General features: G+C 50.3%; 1 protein-coding gene across 1 annotated transcript in view; it reads right to left on the minus strand.

Annotated features, from left to right (window-relative positions):
* SPSB4 (splA/ryanodine receptor domain and SOCS box containing 4) overlaps window positions 1-18,165 on the minus strand; it is a 90,768-nt gene that overhangs the window by 55,933 nt on the left and 16,670 nt on the right. The gene's annotated exons all lie outside the window — the stretch shown is intronic.

The raw sequence follows: 18,165 nt of genomic DNA on the forward strand, positions 1-18,165 counted from the left end.
GCACCAAACCTTGGGAATCCCTAGGGAGGGGACCTTCTGGCAGAAGACCAGCAAGACACATGCTATTGGCTCCACACCCACACCAAAGGGAGGCATCAATAATTGATCACAGTGTTCCTTCCCATAGAAGTAAGATTGGGCTGCAGAATCCTTTGCAGAACAGTGCTCTAGGCAGCACCTACTGATCAGAACTGAATCTCTCAGCTTCCTTGCACTAAAAGTGGTCATGTGATAGTGTTCTGGCCATTGGGCTATGCACAGAAACATAGTAAGGCATTTCAGAAAAATCTTTTAAAAGACGAGTCATGTGCCCTCCTTTAGCTCTTCCATTCTGCTGCCTGGAATGTGGGTGCAATGGCTGCAGCTCAGCAGCCATCCTGGACAATGAAGTACCTATGGGAATGGAAGCCACAAGGTAGGAAGGTGGAGCAGCAGGCAGAAGGAGCCTGGGGCAATGATCATGGAGCCCCACAACATCCTTGCACTGCCTACTTCCAGACTTCTCTTCCATGAGAGAGAAATTCTTGTTTAAGCCCATAGTATTAGGCATTTTTGGTTGCAAACAAGCAGACCTAATTCTCACTGATACAGTTCCAACTCCTCATTTTCTCCCCTGGCTGTACTTCCAGCATGGTGTCCAACTTGCAGGTCCTTGAATCCATCAAGCTGGTTCCCATCCTGTGCCTGTACCTTCCTTTCACATGCTGTTCCTTCTGTCTGAAGCACCCTTCCGCCACCCTATCTATTTGGCAAATGCCAACTCATCCTTCAAGACTCAGCTCAAGTGCTCCTCTCTGGAAAGCTGTCCTGGATTCTGACACTGAAGTGCATCCATCTTGAGTTCCCACAGTGCCCTGGCCTTCCTGCTCAATTACAACCCCTATCACCAATTCCTACAATTCTGTATCCATAGCTGTCTTTAGGACCTACTGGCACAAGGGCAGCATCTGATCTTCCCCATGGGCCCAGGCAGATGAAGCACAGTAAATGTTTGTGGAAAGAATGAACAAGGTATGAATGAGCATCTGGAGGGGTCAGACATTCTGAGCTATAGAAGCTCCAGCAGCTGCCGTAGTGCAGAAAAGCTTCTTGGAGGAGGAAGAGAAACAGCGGCACAGGGAATGCCAGCTTGGTCTATTGGTCCAGGTTAATGTCTGTGCCATAACAAGTAGACACCACAGACCCTCCAGAGATTTTTATATGGCTTAATGGAATATCTCCAAGATGGTCCCTGAAGTCTTGGAGAGGTCACAGCCCCCAGCTGCTGCCCGGGCCGGGATCACCAAGTGTTTGTGATTGACAGGGCAGCTGCCTAAAAAAGTTCCAAGCCCCAGGGCAGGCAGGAGGAGGGGGGCCAAGCATTGTTGGAAGCTAAGCTTACTCTGTGCTGGCATAGTACAGCCATCTGGTTTGGGTCAAAGGTCTCCAGGGACCCGTTTGATTTATAGGCCAGTGCAGCCACCCAGGCGGCATGAGGGTGAGGGCAAGGAGAGGCCAGGAGAGGGGTGTGGGGGAGGTGGAGGGAAGGGGACGGTGAGAGGCCCCTTCAGAGGCTGAGCAAGCCCTGTGCTTCTGCTCCAGGCCATAGAATGCCTTCGGTTGCTTTTAAAAGAAACATCACAAAAGAAAGTATTAAAAAAGTCAAGAAGTATTTATTGTGTGCCCACTGTCTCCCTGGGTCTGCATCGGATGCCGTTACTCTCTGGGAGAGGAAGTGAATCCACATGAGCTCTACCCAGTGACTCCGGGCTTCCCACACTGCGGCCTCATCCACCTCTGTCTGCCATTATTAGCCGCATTCTGCAGATGATGACGCCAAAGAGCAGAGTCCCACAGCCTGCAGTGGCAGAGCTGGGAGTCAAACTCAGGCTTTCTGCCCAACTTCAGAGTCTTTCCCCTCTACCCTGCAGGGCCTCCAGAGGGTTCTGGAGTTCAGAGGGGAGGGAGGTAAGCAGGGGCCAGAGTCAAACGAGGAGTCTCAGAGAAAGGCTTGTGAGGATTGCTCACTAAGAAGCGGGCCATGCCTTATAAAGACCCCACAGACCCCCTTCACCACCGCAAATGTGCTCCAGCAGCACAGAACAGAGTGGGCAATATGGACTAAGGTCGTCAAAGAGGACTTTAAAAACCAAGGTGGCATTGCTCGGAGCCTCCAGAAAGGATAGCTTTAGACAGGTGGAGAAGTGGGCCAGCATCAGGCAGGGAGCACAGCACAAGCGGAAGCACGGAGGCAGAGACTTGCCTGCCGGGGGATGTGGAGGCTGCACTGAGGGCTGGGAGGTCGCAGTCCTCTGCTGGGGGAGGTGGAGAAGCAGGCTCTAGTGCTGGGTGACACACAAAAGGGTCACCTCCCTGGCCCTGCCCAGAGAAAGGGGCAGACCTAAGCCCCAAGTGGGGCAGGGGCCTTTCTCATATCTTCTGCTGGACACCCCCTGGGACCATGAGGGGCACCATCCAGGGCTCTACAGAGGGTGGGGGGTGGCAGTGTGGAGACAACAGTGATTGTCTCCTTGGAAAAGTCACAGTATACAGTCCCCATGGGCCCTCCAAACCAGCCGGGGAAGCCATGCACGTGGCACTCCAGCCCTCCATCTCCTCCATCAAATAAGCCAGCCAGGCACCCCCACTCTAGTGAGGGCACCTGGGGGGTCTGTGGTGGACACAGGTCACACAGCTCAACAAAACCTGGCTTTAAACCCAAATCTAAGGAAGCCCAGGTTACCATGTTGAGGCCAAACAAAGAAAGCAGAGATGGCCTGGAGCGTTTCAGATACTGAGAAAGCCCGGTGCAGCTCATCATGGTCTGGGGAGGTCCGTGGTGGACACAGGTCACACAGCTCAGCAAAACCTGGCCTTAAACCCAAATCTGAGGAAGCCCAGATCACCACGCTGAGGCTAAACAAAGAAAGCAGGGATGGCGTAGAGCGTTTCAGATACTTAGAAAGCCTGGTGCAGCTCATCATGGTCAGAGTGAAGACAGCAGGGAAAGAAAGGAGCCCTCAGGACATCCTGAAAGGAAGGCTTTGGGCCTGAAATCAGGCAGACTAGAGTCCAAATTCTAGTTCCGGCCCTGAGACCTTTCAGCCTCTCACAGCCTCAGTTTCCCCATCTGTGAAATGGGGATATTAACACTCCACACATGGGGCTAAAAGGATTTAATGGATGGATAGATAGATAGATAGATAAGATAGATAGATGGATGGATAGATAGATAGATAGATAGATAGATAGATAGATAGATAGATAGCACCTGGGTTGGGGCAGGGAGATAATCATCAAATGGTTACTGTGGCTTTTCTTCACTGCCAATATTGTTGGGAAGCACAGCAGTTCTGTGACAGAAAAAGTTTATCTGGCAGGGTTCAAACTCCTCTCTGTGTTCTGCATGTCTGTGGTGTGGACCTCATGAAAAGCCAAAGCCAGACCTGAGCAATGAACCCACCCAGGGCTAGAGTGTAGCAGACAATCTATCATCAATAAGTCAGCCAGAAATGCCACCTCCCAACCATGGATGCAGATGAGAGCCTGGCGCAGCCTGGGGAGGGGCCGCCTGATGCAGCCTGGCACTGGGCTACCTCCTGCCAGGCGCACTCCCTGGGAGACCTGGCAAAGCCCAGCTCTGGCCTTTGACCTCTGCCCCCGAATTGTTTTCATGTGGTGGGGCTGGGGTCAGAGCTCACGATGGGCCATGGGCTCAGCAAATGACAACCAGACCCAGCCAGATGCACACATGTGTCACGGACAAGGAGCGTATTCAACAACTCTCGGGGCAGGAATATGGCCTAGTGAAAGGCCACCAGGTCAGGAGGAAAAGAGAAAGACGTGTGCTCCCCACGTGGCAGCCACCAGCGCTGTTCATGGCTGTTGGGGATACAGGAGGGACATGGCTGGTCTCCTTCTCTAAATGGTCTAGAGCCCCATCAGAAAGACAGGATGGACACCCCAGAACCTTAAAATCATAAATGAGGACAGTCTAGGATTACAAGCTGAGATAAATAATAGTGCCATATGAAGTAGCCCCTAACGACGTCCAGACCTTTGCCATTTACAAAGTGCTTTCACGGGTTTTGCTTTATTCCATCTCCATAACAGCCCTCTTTATTTTTCCCATTTCACCCACAAAGAAATGGAGGCTCAGCAGGCTCAGGGATGTCCCCAAGGACACAGAGCTGGCAAGAGGCCTGCTGCAGAACCTCCGCTGTGTTCTGCACAGCTGCCCCTCCCCCTGCAGAGCTCCTGGCCCCTGCTGTCCCCCAGGCCCTCCTCAGCATTCCTGGCATACCTCCTGTCAGTGGCCACCCCCAACCACCAAAGACCTTTGACATTCTCCTAAGGTTTTCTGGTCCTGCAGCCTGACACTCATTGGCTGGTATCTGGGCTAAATCTTTCTCCTACACCCGCCCCCACTTGAACTCGCTCCTTGGGCCCTGGAGCCACTCGGCTGACCACTGGCCCAGAAGAAGTCCCATGGCAGAAACAGAGGCCTGTGCTCTCTCTCTGGGGCTCCTCAGCCCTCTCCAGTGGCTCTAAAGCAGCCCCATCCACTAGAACTTTGAGCTGCGGTTGGAATGGTTTACATGGGCTCATCCAATAGGGCAGCCACCAGCCATGTCTGTGGGGCATTTGGATGCAGCTAGCACAACCAAGTAACTGAACATTTAACTTTATTTGATTTTAATTAAACGACCACATATGGTTAGGGCTAGTGGCTCCCACATTGAATAGGGCAGATGTGGAGCTGATGTAGCACCACAGTGTAAAGTGTCATCCAAAAAATCCAGATGCACAGTCCTTCCATCTCAGAGACTGCAGAATGATGGAGACCACTTGAGGTCATCTTATCCAATCCCCTCCTTGCAGTGGAGAAACTGAGGCACAAAGAGAGGAGCTGACTTCCTCAAGGTCACAGACCAAGTGGGCAAGCTGGAGTCCGCTGGGCCAGGTTTCCTGGCTCCCAGACAAGTGCTCTTTCCAGGACCTGTCCGCCTCCTGCCTCTTTTATAATCCCACACCAGACTCTGGGTACAACAACTCAGTTCAGGTTGAGTGTGCTTTTTTAACTTTCACATATCTGAACAGTCCACTGTGGCAGAACACCTTAAATATCCAAGGGAGGTTGCCTGTGTCAGCCAAAAAGGAAATACAAGCCCACAATTCACCACTTCTCTCCTGGGTGGCTTGCCCAGCCTGGTGGTGACAAGTGCCCAGGCCAGCTTGAGCTCCACCATCCCAGGTGACAAAAGGGGAAGGCAGAGCTTACCCAAACAGAGCCCTGCCCTGGTGCTGCCCTTCCCAGGGTCCAGCCAAGAATGTGGAGAGGCTGCAGCATGATGGACGAGGCGGGGGACCTATGTCACAGCTACAGAGGTTGGGGTGGGCTCCAAGCCCTGGGTCACTCACTTGCCCCAGGTAGGGAAGACTGAAACACAAATGCCCTGCCCAAGAACAGGACAGAGTGGAGACTTACCGAGGCTCACGCTGGGTTCACTGCTTTACAGAGGCCCCTTTTCTTGGCTGGACGGCCAGATGGTTATTAGCAGACCCAGTGAACTCTACGCTTTCTTAAAAAGCCTGGAATTCAGTTTTCTGGAGCAGTAGCAAGATGGAAAAGCACAAGATGGAGGTTCAAATCAGTTCTACCACTCATGGTGCAACCCTGGGTGAGTATCTCAACCTTTCTGGGCCTCAATCAACTTGTCTGTAAAATGCGAATGGCCATATCCACCTCAACCAAAGGCCACCCTGACCAAAGTTCCAACAACGTGCTATTTTTTAGCACCAGGGGAGACCTGTCCCAGTGGAAAAGAGACTGGTAGTAAGAATTACTTCTTTAAAATGAGACTGTGTATAACTTTTAAAAAAAATAGTGGAATGACTGGAGTCTGAAGGATGGAAAGACATGCTGGTGTCTCCCTGCTGCTGTCCCCTGAGCCTCACCACCCCCCACTCTGCCCTCCATGATCCCCAGCCCTGCCAGCCACAGGCTTGCCTGTTGGTCCCCACTGACTCACTCTTCCCCTAGATCTTCACATGGCTCCCTCTGCCTCATCATTTAGGTCTCACTCAAATGCCCCTCCCCCAAAGGGGGCCACTGCAGCAGCTGACCTCCCTCCCTTATCATATTCTCCAACTTTGTTCTATATCTGGATTTTCATAAGCATTTATGAATTTTCATAAGCATGTATTCTTGGTTTACTCTGTTTTCTCCATGAGAGTGGAAACTGGACTTGCCTTGTCCACCACTGCTGCCTGGCTCCCGGCTAAGGGTCAGCACACCACAGGCCCTTCATAAACACCAGTGCAGGGATAGATGACTGGGTGTCACTGCTCTCCCCACACTGCTTGGCCGATTGACCTAGCAGGATTGCATGTGATTGAGGAAATAGCAATGGCTTCTTTACACTCATATCAAATTAAGTAGCTATGGGCAGGGTGCAATGAATTTCAATTTACTATTAGTAGCTAACTGGAAATTTCTCAGGATTCCCTTCTCCAAAATTTCAGTAAGAAGCTTGTCTATACTCTTTCTGTTTTGTGCGATGCTGTGGGAAACGGGCATTCTTTCCCTGGGCCTCTGCTGCCAACCAAATGTGCTTTTCTTTTTTTTTTTTTTTTTTTGAGATGGAGTCTTGCTCTGTCACCCAGGCTAGAGTGCAGTGGCGCGATCTCGGCTCACTGCAACCTCTGCCTGCCGGGTTCATGCCATCCTCCTGCCTCAGCCTCCCAAGTAGCTGGGACAACAGGCGCCCGCCGCCACCGCACCCGGCTATTTTTTTGTATTTTTAGTAGAGACGGAGTTTCACCATGTTAGCCAGGATGGTCTTGATCTCCTGACATTGTGATCCGCCCACCTTGGCCTCCAAAAGTACTGGGATTACAGGCATGAGCCACTGTGCCCAGCCCCAAATGTGCTTTTCATCCTACTGTGTGGCCTCTGAGTGATGCAGCAGCTCATTCAACAAACACACACAGAACCCACTACATGCCAGGACAAATAGGACAGCCCAGCCCCTGCTGTCGGGAAAAGGGCAGTGACTGGGAGGACTTCAGGCTGTACTACACAATCTTGAGGGTGCAGAAGTGGTGCACACAAGAGCACCGCACCTCCTGGAACTGCAGCGGAGGGCCTGGCTTTTGGCAGAGTGCTTGGCACTTAACCCAGAGGTCCCTCAGGAGGCACCGGGAAGAAACAGTGAAATGAAGCAGCTTTTTCAAATCAGAGCATCTACCACTGGTACTTAGGTTGCATGGACACATTTTCCCTTTGGAGAGGAAAGCCACTGAATTCTGCTAAACACACCTTTCCTTGGTGGCAGAGTCGATGGAAAGGATCTTCGGGTCCCCCAAGCTTGTTCCAGCCAATACTGGGAGCCTGATCCTTGCTTCTGCCCTGGACTGAGCTCCCCAACTGATTCCTGGGAATCTGGAGCATTGTGGCTCCCTCCACCATACCCTGCCCCTAAGGACCTTGCACTCCCCACACCCTCCTTCTGGCCAGGCATTCCAGGCAGCTGACTTCTGGCCAGTGCAGGGACTGATGGCACAAGTCAACTGGGAAGCTTGTGACACACACGTTCCAAGCCCCACTACAAGGGTTTCTGATTCAGCAGGTGAGAGACAGCAGAGATCTATGTCTTCCACATGCCCTGAAGGATACTGAGGTCCAGGCAAGTATGCTAAGGGCCAAGCTCTTCTACAGAGGAGGAACCAGCTGTGGAACCAGCAGCTAGGCCCATCCCAACCAGAGGACTAGTGGGAACCTCTGCCTGCACCTGAGGAGATGCACTGGGCCCATTAGACACTCACAGGATTTTAAACCAAGATCTAGGAACACAGCATGCCAGCTAGCACATTATTAAAGTTGCCAGGGCCACAGTGAGCCAAAGCCAAGGGGCACCTCAAATTATGAGGGAACAGAAAAGATAGAGGAGACGGGAGGAGACCATGGCAGACGTGCAGTTGATGCAGTGATGGGGTGCCTGAGAGCTTTCTCATTCCTGGACCACCTGCCGCCTCCCACAATCCACATGCAGCCTTATGCTCACCACTTCCTTGAAGCAACTTGTGAGCTGTGGGCTTCCGAAGGAGCCGTCACTAAACAGCCCACTCCCACTCTTGGCACCTGGCCTGGCCTCTGCATAAGCACTGTGAGTGGCCCTCAGTTGTGACCCGTGGCCCTTCATTCCAGAAGGGTGACCCCTCACCCTTAGGAGATGAATGGTATCTCCCATGCTCCTCCTCGTGAGGCTCAAACATCAGGCAGAGAGCTGTCCTCTACCCCAGAACACGCCAGAAGCAAACACGCTCTCACCCTGGGACCTCCTCATGAATTGCATTTTGAGGGAGAAACATCAACAAAGTGGGCAAGATCTGGAAGTCAGCTGTGGCTCCCTGGATCGACTCAGAAGCATCTACTTAAATGACTTCAAAGCTGGGACGATGACAAGGTCTTTGCTGGCAGTTCCAGCCCCCTGCTGCTCACTAGTGAGATCATGGGCGTGGGAGACAGGAGGGATGGGAGACACCAGGTGCCCACTGGGGCTCCCAGCAGGCGGGTCACGAAGCAGAACTCACGGCTCTATTTATAGAAAGCAGCCGCTGCGAAGGATGAAGAACCGGGGAGAGCCTGCATGGCAGTATTTTCCAAGCTTACGCTGTCTCGGCTTAATTTCATCCCAAGCAAATAAATCATTAAGGAGGCACCAAGTCCTGGAAGATCTGACGAAGAAGGGCCATTAAGCGGCACAGCCTTTGCTTGAATTATGGAAGGCCTCAGACAAGCAGCCTTATTAGTGTCTGGGCGAGGCCGTAACTCACGTTAACCGCCCCCTTGCCTTAACCAAAGGACGAGACTGGGCAAATCAGCTGGCTCCCAACCCTGTAAATAAAGGCTGCCGCCAGCCTGGCAGGCCATTGGCTCTCCTAGCTCACTTAAACCCCATCCCCCGCCCCGGCAAATTTGCTTCCTCTGTTCAATGCTTTCCCAGCACCACCCACTCAGAATCATCAGCAAGTCAGAAGAGTTCAGGGTGAATGCAGTTTGCTGTACTGTATTTAAGGGTATCTAAGTGCTGTGGTACTGGGGGCTGCCAATGCTGGCTTCAGTAAACTCTTGTTAAGCACAGTCAATTCAAGGCCTGGAACCACCTGCAAAACCACTGAAGACTCAACGTGACCCTGAGTAGCATAGAGGTTACAGGTGTGGGCGCTGGAGTAGGCCTGGACTCAAGTTCGGGACAGACACCTCCCAAGCAAGTGCTGGCTCTTCATCTCCCTCAGGCCCAATCTCCACATGTGCAGATTGTGATACCAGCACTTCTCCTCACCCGTGGGGATTAAATGAGCTACGCTGCATAGGGTGCTGACGAGCCTCTGTGCAGGGCAGTGGAACTGGGCAGTGTCTGCCTTTTGTGAGTGCTCAATCAATGACTTTAACAAAGAGCTGTTTCCATTTGCAGTAATCCCTTGCCAAACAAAGTCACCCTCACAGGAACATTCATGGATAAGAGTGTAGATTTACTCGTGTACACTGCACTAGCAACTATAAGAATTTGGGTTCCAGGGCACATAAATGGAGTCACTTGGAAGCTGGGAAGGGAAGGGAAGTGGGGCCGGATGTGAAAAGGAGGAAATGCAGAAGGCATAGCTGCCTTGTCGGGAGCAGGGCCAAGCAAGGCCTGAGACTGGCCTGGAATCAGCCAGGTGGCAAGGACGAGGGCAGAGCCAGGTGGCAAGGACGAGGGCAGAGCCAGGCCTGGCAATCCCAGGCTGAGCTGGAATCAGGGAAGCGGGCCATTTCCAACAAAGAGGGCAACACAGACCAAGGCACAGAGGAATACGCATTTTATTTTATCTTATTTTTTACGTTTTTGAGACACAGTTTCACTCTGTTGCCCAGGGTGGACTGCAGTGGCTCGATCTCAGCTCACTGCAACCTCCACCTTTGGGTTCAAATGATTCTTGTGCCTCAGCCTCCCAAGTAGCTGGGAGTACGGGCATGTGTACTATACCTGGCTTTTTTTTTTTTTTGTATTTTTAGTAGAGACAGGGTTTCATCGTGTTGGCCAGGGTGGTCTCAAACTCATGACCTCAAGTGATCCGCCTGCCTCAGCCTCCCAAAGTGCCGGGATTACAAGCGTGAGCCACAACGTCCGGCTGGAATATGCATTTTAGCTTGGCTGCAGGATCATTCAGCATGGCGGGTAGATGGGTGGATGGTGGGGCATGGGGATAAGGTGTGATTGGGGGCCCTTGCTCTGTGTTACATCTTCATCAGCATCATCCAGGAGCTTGTTAGAAATGCAAAATCTTGGGCCCGACCCAGTCCTACTAAGTCAGAATCGGCATTTTAACAAGGTCACCAGGTGGCTTGAATGCACACTGAGGTTTAAGAAGTGTTGCTGACAACTCCATCGGGTAAGTGCCATCACTATATCCACTTTACAGGTGAGGATACCGAGGAACTGCAAAGTTAGGAAACTTATGCCCAGGTCACGCAGGTACTAAACAGGCAGACCAGTTCTTACCTGGGTATCTGTGACTGTGCTAACCCCCTGGTTGTATGGTCTGAGCGGCGGCCAGGACAGGGCCTCTGACATGCAGGAGGCACTGAGAAGCCAAGGAGGGTCTTCATCTGTGTGTGTTGTGGGGAGACACTGGTCTAAACTCTGCCCAAGCTCCAAGGCCTCCCCTCAGAAAGTCCCTCCGACCCATCAGCATCACCCCCAGCCCTAATTACTCTCCTCCTAAGCGCCTACATCCTCCCACAGCTGTGTTTTTCAATACAGACTCATAAACTGCATTGAATTCTCACTTCCTTGTTTCTGATGGGGAACATTTTCAAGGGGGATTGGAGGCCTGGGTTTTAGTTCAGGTTCTGCCACTAACTGACAGATAACCTTGGGCAAAGCCTCCCAGCTGTCTGGTCCAGTCACCTCCCATCTGTAAAATGTGGGTCTTGCATTGGCTGCCAGATACCATCTCTTCTATCCCTGTGTCTGGGGCCTTTGCCTTCACCCTTCTGCCAGGGCCTGAAAAGGTGAGACCCTTTACCGCTTCCGCTTCCCTTTTCCCCAAAGGTCCAATAATGGCCAGCCCACAACCATACCAAGTCACTATTTTCGCAGAGGTGGATGCTGGCCCTCAGGGCCGCCACCTCGGCAGCTCATCCCTGCTGAATGTCTGCCTGCACACAGCTGGTGAAGGTGCTGCTCGTTTGGGTATCCTTGTGAATGCATGTCCACCCAGGCAAGTCACCACTAGGAGCTGCGGCCTTTTAGAGAAACACTTGAATAAGACATGCAGCTGGAAACATTTGAAACCGCTCACAGGGAAGGCTAAACACTCCCAGCTCATTTGCAGCAAATTTACAATGGCCTCTGAACCTCAGGTGGCATTTCCATCACGTATCTTAGAAACGAGTCCACGACCGTCCAAACTATCACAGATTCCCTCATGTGAAATCCTTCAGTTTCACAGTGTGGACCAAAATTTAATAACCATAATTATTTATATATTTAATAACAGTAATTTTACCAATTTATGAGAGCAGTAATAGTCATAATTAGCCATTTTTAAACCTACCGCTTTTTCAGTAGCTATGTTCTAGGCACTAGATCAGTCACTTTCTATATATTAATCCATGATCCTGACACCTCGTAGCAAAGTAAGTTTCTGTTTTTCAGATGAGAAAATGAAGGCTTGGGCGTGAAATGACTTGTTCAGGGTCACAGCTAATTAGAAGCCAAGTCAGAACTGAAGCCAAGCCAGTGCTGGAAGACCCCTGAACCCTGCTCTTCCCACAGGACCATGCTGTGGCCCACGGTGATGCTTGTCCTGATTAAGCCTGATTTCAAATGCTGTCACCTGCATTTCATAGCCAACTTTCTGCAAGCCAGACTTCCATGAACCTAATTATGACTATGTTAATGTGAAAACCTCCTTCAAAGAAGGACCACAGCATCTGATCGAGGCCTTTTCTCAACTGGGAGACTGTTCCTTTCAAACAAAGGTTTCTGAATGTCAGGATCCCACATTGACATGCCTGACCCGTCAAGCAGCCTCTGCTTGGCCTGTGTGCAGGGACAGATGTGCTGTACACAGGACACAATGAGAGGTGGGAAAAGGGTCACTCGGGGGCGGCTCATAGCCAGCCCCTCTGCTCCAGCCAACTGTGACTCAAGTCCCCCTGTGGCAGAGGAAAGAAAAGCTTATTCAGTTGGTGGGAGGCCAGGACATTAATATGCATTTACTGAGCACTGACTATGTACTCTGTTGCAAGGGCTGCTATAGGGTGGTTGAAAAGGCCAAGATGCAGTCGCCACAGCAAAGAGCCACCACTTTCAGCATTAGCAGCAGCAGCAGCAATAACAGAAAAGCAAAACACACACATTATGGGCCTATTCTGTGAAGTAAAGGGCTAGGTGTCTTATGTTGACTACACACTATGTAAGGACTGGCTGAATTAGACACCTCAAATAATCTTAATCCAACGATGTGTCTGAAGCCTCCTTAATATCAAGTTAATAATTTTAAAAAGAGAAAAAATTAATGTGATTCTACTGTATTTTAAACTGGAAACAAAGTCATTCACGAGCCTTCATCAGGTGCACAAGATGAGCTCAGCATCACAATCAGAAATTCAGGGAACACATATCAATATTAACCTACTGTGAGCCACATGCTGGGCCATGCTTCATTTCTGCATCACTTCTAATACTCACAGCAACTCTGCAAGGTACATATAATTATTCCCACTGCACAGATGGGAAAACTGAGGCTTGGGGATGTTAATTAGCTAGAGGGGGCATAAAGGACATTTCAATTGGGATCAAAATGTATGCTCAAAGATTGGAAACTGCCTAAATGTCCAAATATGGGGATCTAAGTAATTAGATTATAACACAACCATATCATGGGCCCATGCAACTGCTAAGAAAGAATGAAGCAGCTCTACATTAACTGACAGTAGATAACTGCCAAGGTCCATTGAAGGGAGAAAACAAGATACAGGGGAATGTTTTCAGTATGATCTAAAAATCATCTGTCACAAATATCTCTGGAAAGACAAGAAACTGCTAATAGTGGCTGCCAGCAGGAGGGGATGGGGGGCCGAGCTACAGATCAGAGGTTATTTCACCATATGCCCTTTGGTAGTATTTAAATCTGTTGCCACATGCACAGCTTTCCTTTCAAGAGTAATGTTTTAGTCTGTTTTGTGTCGCTATAAAGAAATATCTGAGGCTTGGTAATTTACAAAGAAACGAGGTTTATTTGGCTCAGGGCTCTGCAGGCTGTACAAACATGGCACGGCTTCTGCTGAGGGCCTCAGGAAGCTTTTACTCATGATGAAAGGCAAAGGGAAAGTAGGTGTGTCACATGGTAAGAGAGACAGTAAGGGAGATGCCAGGCTCTTTTAAACAACCAGCTCCCACATGAACTAATAGTGAGAACTCACTCATTACCACGAGGAGGACACTAAGCCATTCATGATGGATCTGCCCCCAGGGCCCAATCACGTCCCACCAACCCCCACCTCCAACATGGAGGATCTCATTTCGACACGAGATTTGGAGGAAACAAATATCCAAGCGATGTCAAGTAAACAGGCACATATGACGTCCCTAATCTTCCCAGTTCACCATGCATACCTCCTGCATCTCCATCCCTGCCCTGAGGAACTTCAGAACCGCTTGGGGAAAGAGGCCTATGCATGGGTGGAAAAATGAGTGAACTCTGCAGATGCAGGAGAAGTCAGCGCTAAACTCCCCGTGCAGAGCCAGGGTCCTCGGCTGAGGCCTGGGGGTGAGCTCGGATCAGGACAGATTGTTAAGGGATGGGGGCAAAGGGGCGACCAGGCCCAGAGGAGCCAAATCCAAATGTCCTGGAGGCTGGGAGGACCTCACTACCCCAGGAGATGTACGGGAGTCAGGCGAGAAGGTCTTGAGTGCAGCTCTGGCAAGGAGACGGTGTCCTTGTAGTCATCGTGAGAGCAAACTCTCTCTGGCCTTCATCAATACCAGAAGCCTTGGCTAGCTGCCAGCCTCCTCTGCTCAGCCATTGAGCCAATAAATACTTGTTGGCAGATCAATTAAACCATCTAGGAAAGAAGTCTGGAAATACAGCTTCCTCGGCTGTGTGCAGGGGGAAAGCCCTCTCAGCCAGTTAGGCCCAAGATACCTGTATTTCCACGCTCCACCCTGTGAAAGTCAGCCCTGACACCGGCGTCCGCTCTGTGAGGTTGGGCCATGCTCAGTGGTGGGCAGGCTTGGGCAGATTGGCCCAGGCATAGGAGGCAGAGCTGGGTTTAAGCACAGCTGTGTCGTTTGCTAGCTGTGTGGCCTTGGGCAAATTCATTACCTTTCCAAGACAGTTTCCTCATCTATGAAATGGGGATAATAACAGTCACATTGCCTCATGGCTTATTGCGACGAAAAGAAAAAAAAACGGGTAAAACCCTAAGCCCAGGGCACAGAACATGGATGGGAGCCAACAAAAGTGTCATCAATACCCCCAAATCAAAGCTGCCTGGGACCCCAAGGCCGCTTGTCTGAGACTCCTCTCCGCTTCCTGTGTCACTCACACACCACTCACCACCCAAGAACTTCGAGATGTGAGACAAAGCCGTTCTGTCAGCCCTCCCGCTGCCAGCATGTGGAGAGAGGAGCTGGGGAGCCACGGAGCAATTCCAGAAAGCAGCCCAGAGCGGATTCCAAAGGCCTGGCCCACCCCAGGGGGCCACACCTCACAGCAGTGGAGACATTTGCAGTGACATTCCCCTGTTAGTGATCAAGCATGCCTGATCCATGGCCACTGCTGGGGATGCCTTTATACAACTTAGCATTTCAGAACACCCTGCAGAGTTCCATGCTGAGCCAAGAGCTTTGAGGGCTGGAGGTAAAGCCAGCCAGAGGAGGAAAAATGACAGGGACAGCATCTCAGGGACTCGCCCAAACTCACTGCTGAAGGCAAGGACTGGGCTGCACGGTCACCAGCCAGATGGAGCAGATGCTCCTGCGCATTCTCTCCCTGCCTTGAGGGTAAATGTCTCCACAAGGTGCCCGTGTGTGCCTCCATTTGAATCCAGGCTCCCTCAGTTACTCGTAGTGTCACCTTCAGCAACTTACTCAAGCTCTCTGTGCCTCTATTTCTTCATCATACACTGAAGATGATAATATAGATAGTACTAGTGCAAAGAGTCATTACAAAAATTAATTAAAATTTGCAAAATGGCCGGGTGAGGTGTCTCACGCCTGTAATCCCAGTGCTTTGGGAGGCAGAGGTGGAAGGATTGCTTGAGGCCAGGAATTCAAGACCAGCCTGGGTAACATAGTGAGACATTGTCTCTACAAAAAAAAATTTTTTTTTTTTAATTAGCCATTACCTCCTGAGCCGGTTTCATTCATATTTATACATATGCCAGGAGTGGTGGCATATCCTTGTAGCCCCAGCTACTCAGGAGGCTGAGGGGAGGAACATTTGAGCCCAGGAGTGAGAGGTTACAGTGAGCTATGATTGCACCACCGCACTCCAGCCTGGGTGACAGGGTGAGATTCTGTCTCTAAAAAACAAACAAATAAACAAAAACAACAACAACAACAAAAATTGTAAAGTATTTAGAATACCACCCCCCTCACCCACTCAGACTAAACACCACATAAGTATTAGTTGTTGCTGTTGTTGCTATTATTATTATTATTTGTGCCCTGGACAACCCCTGGGACAGCTTCTCCATTTGCCTGGCCTCGGCTCCATCCTTCTCAGTTCACTTAGACGGCAGGGCCCCTGTGCGGCCTGCAGCTCTTTGTAGTTAGTTTTGAGATGCTGAGCCATTTCACTCCACAGTGTAGCAAAACAATTCCACTTGCAGAAGGTTTGACAACGTTATGCATTTGCAATAGGAAATCACACCTCCAGTTCTTGCCCTCAACAAATGCACGCTTCCAGAGTCAAATGTAGGGAGCCCTTTCAAAGTCTTGCTTTTACCGTAATAAAAATTCAAAACTTGAGAAAGTGATATCCATTACCTTACTTTCATCATGTTAGAGGAAAAGGCTCTATTAAGGCCATTTTGCTTTAAGCCACAGGTGAACCCCAGAATTTGCCTCAGTTCACCTAGTTAATCAACACAGGGGCACCAATTGCTATGTGTCTGCTCTGTGCCGGTGAGCTTTATCATCCTCATCATTTTTCAAAGGAGAACACTGAGGTTCAGAAAGAGGAGGCAATCGCCAACAGCCATTTGTTGAGTGCTGGGGCCAGGGTCTGACCCGGCTCTGTGAGGTGCCCCGGGCAGAGTTCTCTCCTCCTATGATCCTGTGGGGAAGCAACCCCAGAGAGCTGGCCTGCCTTTTGCTTCCAAGCATGCCTTTGACTCTGGTCCCTCACACCCCAATCAAGTCTGAGTTTGAGAACCTGCCACCATGTCCACAACCGACGTTAACTCAGAATCCTTTCCATCCACAGAATCCACCTTGGGTCACCTTCCCTGCTCAGGGACTCCCTAGAGCCAAACTAGTCCCAAACCTAGGGATTCATGGTGGACTTCAGCCCAGGACACAGGCTATAGGCATCATACAGTCCCTTCCCAACTATCCCTGCGAGACTCCACTGCAGCTTCTCCTGTGGCCCACTCTGGAGTCAGAGATTGTCCCAGGCTGGCCGTGAATAGGCCTTTCAAGCCCAGAGAAGCTGAGTTTCCCTTTTCTGCAGTCACACCCCTGTCTGAGATAGAGAACATTACCCCTACCTAGAGAACAGGCTAGTGCCATAGCAGATAAGCCAACCCTATCACTGAATGGCAGATGCCCCAGGTTTGCATCCCATGACATCTGGCCTTTCTTGCCTCCTAGATTCAGTATTCCAGATTCAGCCAACCTGAAAAATCACTGCCAGTAAGGAGGAGGATAGAATACTTCATATTTTAGTTCCACCAAACTTGTTCAACCACCTGAAGGACCCATAAGCTTTAAATACCCCAAACACAACTGCCTCTCCCCACGCAATCTCCCTGAGGTAGGTCCCTGCTCCTGATCCCAATATGCATGGCCCCACGGGCTACAATCTGTTAGCACCTTGGCTTTGTACCTGAAAACCAGGCAACCAATAAAACCCAAGTGTGAATTAATAGCCAAGAGGAAGCCTACAACAGGAGTATAACTGTTGGCTCTGGTAGCTCCCACTGGGTGTCAATGTCAGGCCTTAAATCTCAGCTACCATATTATTGGTGCTACCACACAAGAGCTTACGGCAGCAAAAAGGGGACCTGATACTATCCCATTTTACAGATGAATAAAGTGGTCTTAAGGACTAAGAGTGACTCACCAAAGACACAAAACCACTGAGCACTTGGAAATAAGTCACATCAGACTCCAGAGCCTTGGTATACCAAGGCCGCTCTTCTAGTCCAGTGATTAATTCCAGCAAATAAATTTTCCAATTCCATTAAAGATTGTTTGTTGTTTCTGTTGGTTTTCTCACCACTGGGATTGGCCTAGTCACTATGTCTCAGAAGGCTCCAGACACTTTCCACAAGGCACTGTGATGACTAAATTAGCCCTTCTCAGGGACATAATCATCAGTTCCTAGATTTAACCCATTAAACAGAGAAAATGGAACAACATTTTGCCATTCAATGGCAATTGTAGGCAACAACCATGGAAATAAAATATGAGCAAGAACGTCGACAATTATACCAGAGTGCTGAGCATACCAGCAGCCACTTTTCCATTAGCCTGCCACCCTCGGAAACCATCAAATGTCCCCTTCCCGTGCTCCAGTAAATGTAAATTTTGCTTGAGTAAAATCTTGTCCTTCTTTTCTGGAGAAGTGTTACTCTTTTCTGGAGTGTTACTCTCAGTCCCTCATCTAAAGGGGAGAACACAGGAAAAGAGTGGACTTCGGGGCCATCAGAACTGGGGGAACCCTGATTCTGGCTCTCTGTAGCTCTGCTCTTCAGTTTTCTTATTTCTAAAAGGAGGATCTGCCTCAGGGGCTGGTAATTACATCTCTTATTTAGAATGAATAAACTGGAAATTCTAGCTTTCAGCTTCGCCTCTGAGAGCTTCATTAGGGGTGTGGCAGGAAGTCTGGATGGGTGCTAGTAGGCTGATGCTGGGGAGTGTGCAAGCCCACAAGTGCCTGGCTCCTGGCCCCTCAGCTGGGATT

This window comes from Nomascus leucogenys, chromosome 8 (assembly GCF_006542625.1).
Source record: "Nomascus leucogenys isolate Asia chromosome 8, Asia_NLE_v1, whole genome shotgun sequence".
In the NCBI taxonomy this organism is placed as follows: domain Eukaryota; kingdom Metazoa; phylum Chordata; class Mammalia; order Primates; family Hylobatidae; genus Nomascus; species Nomascus leucogenys.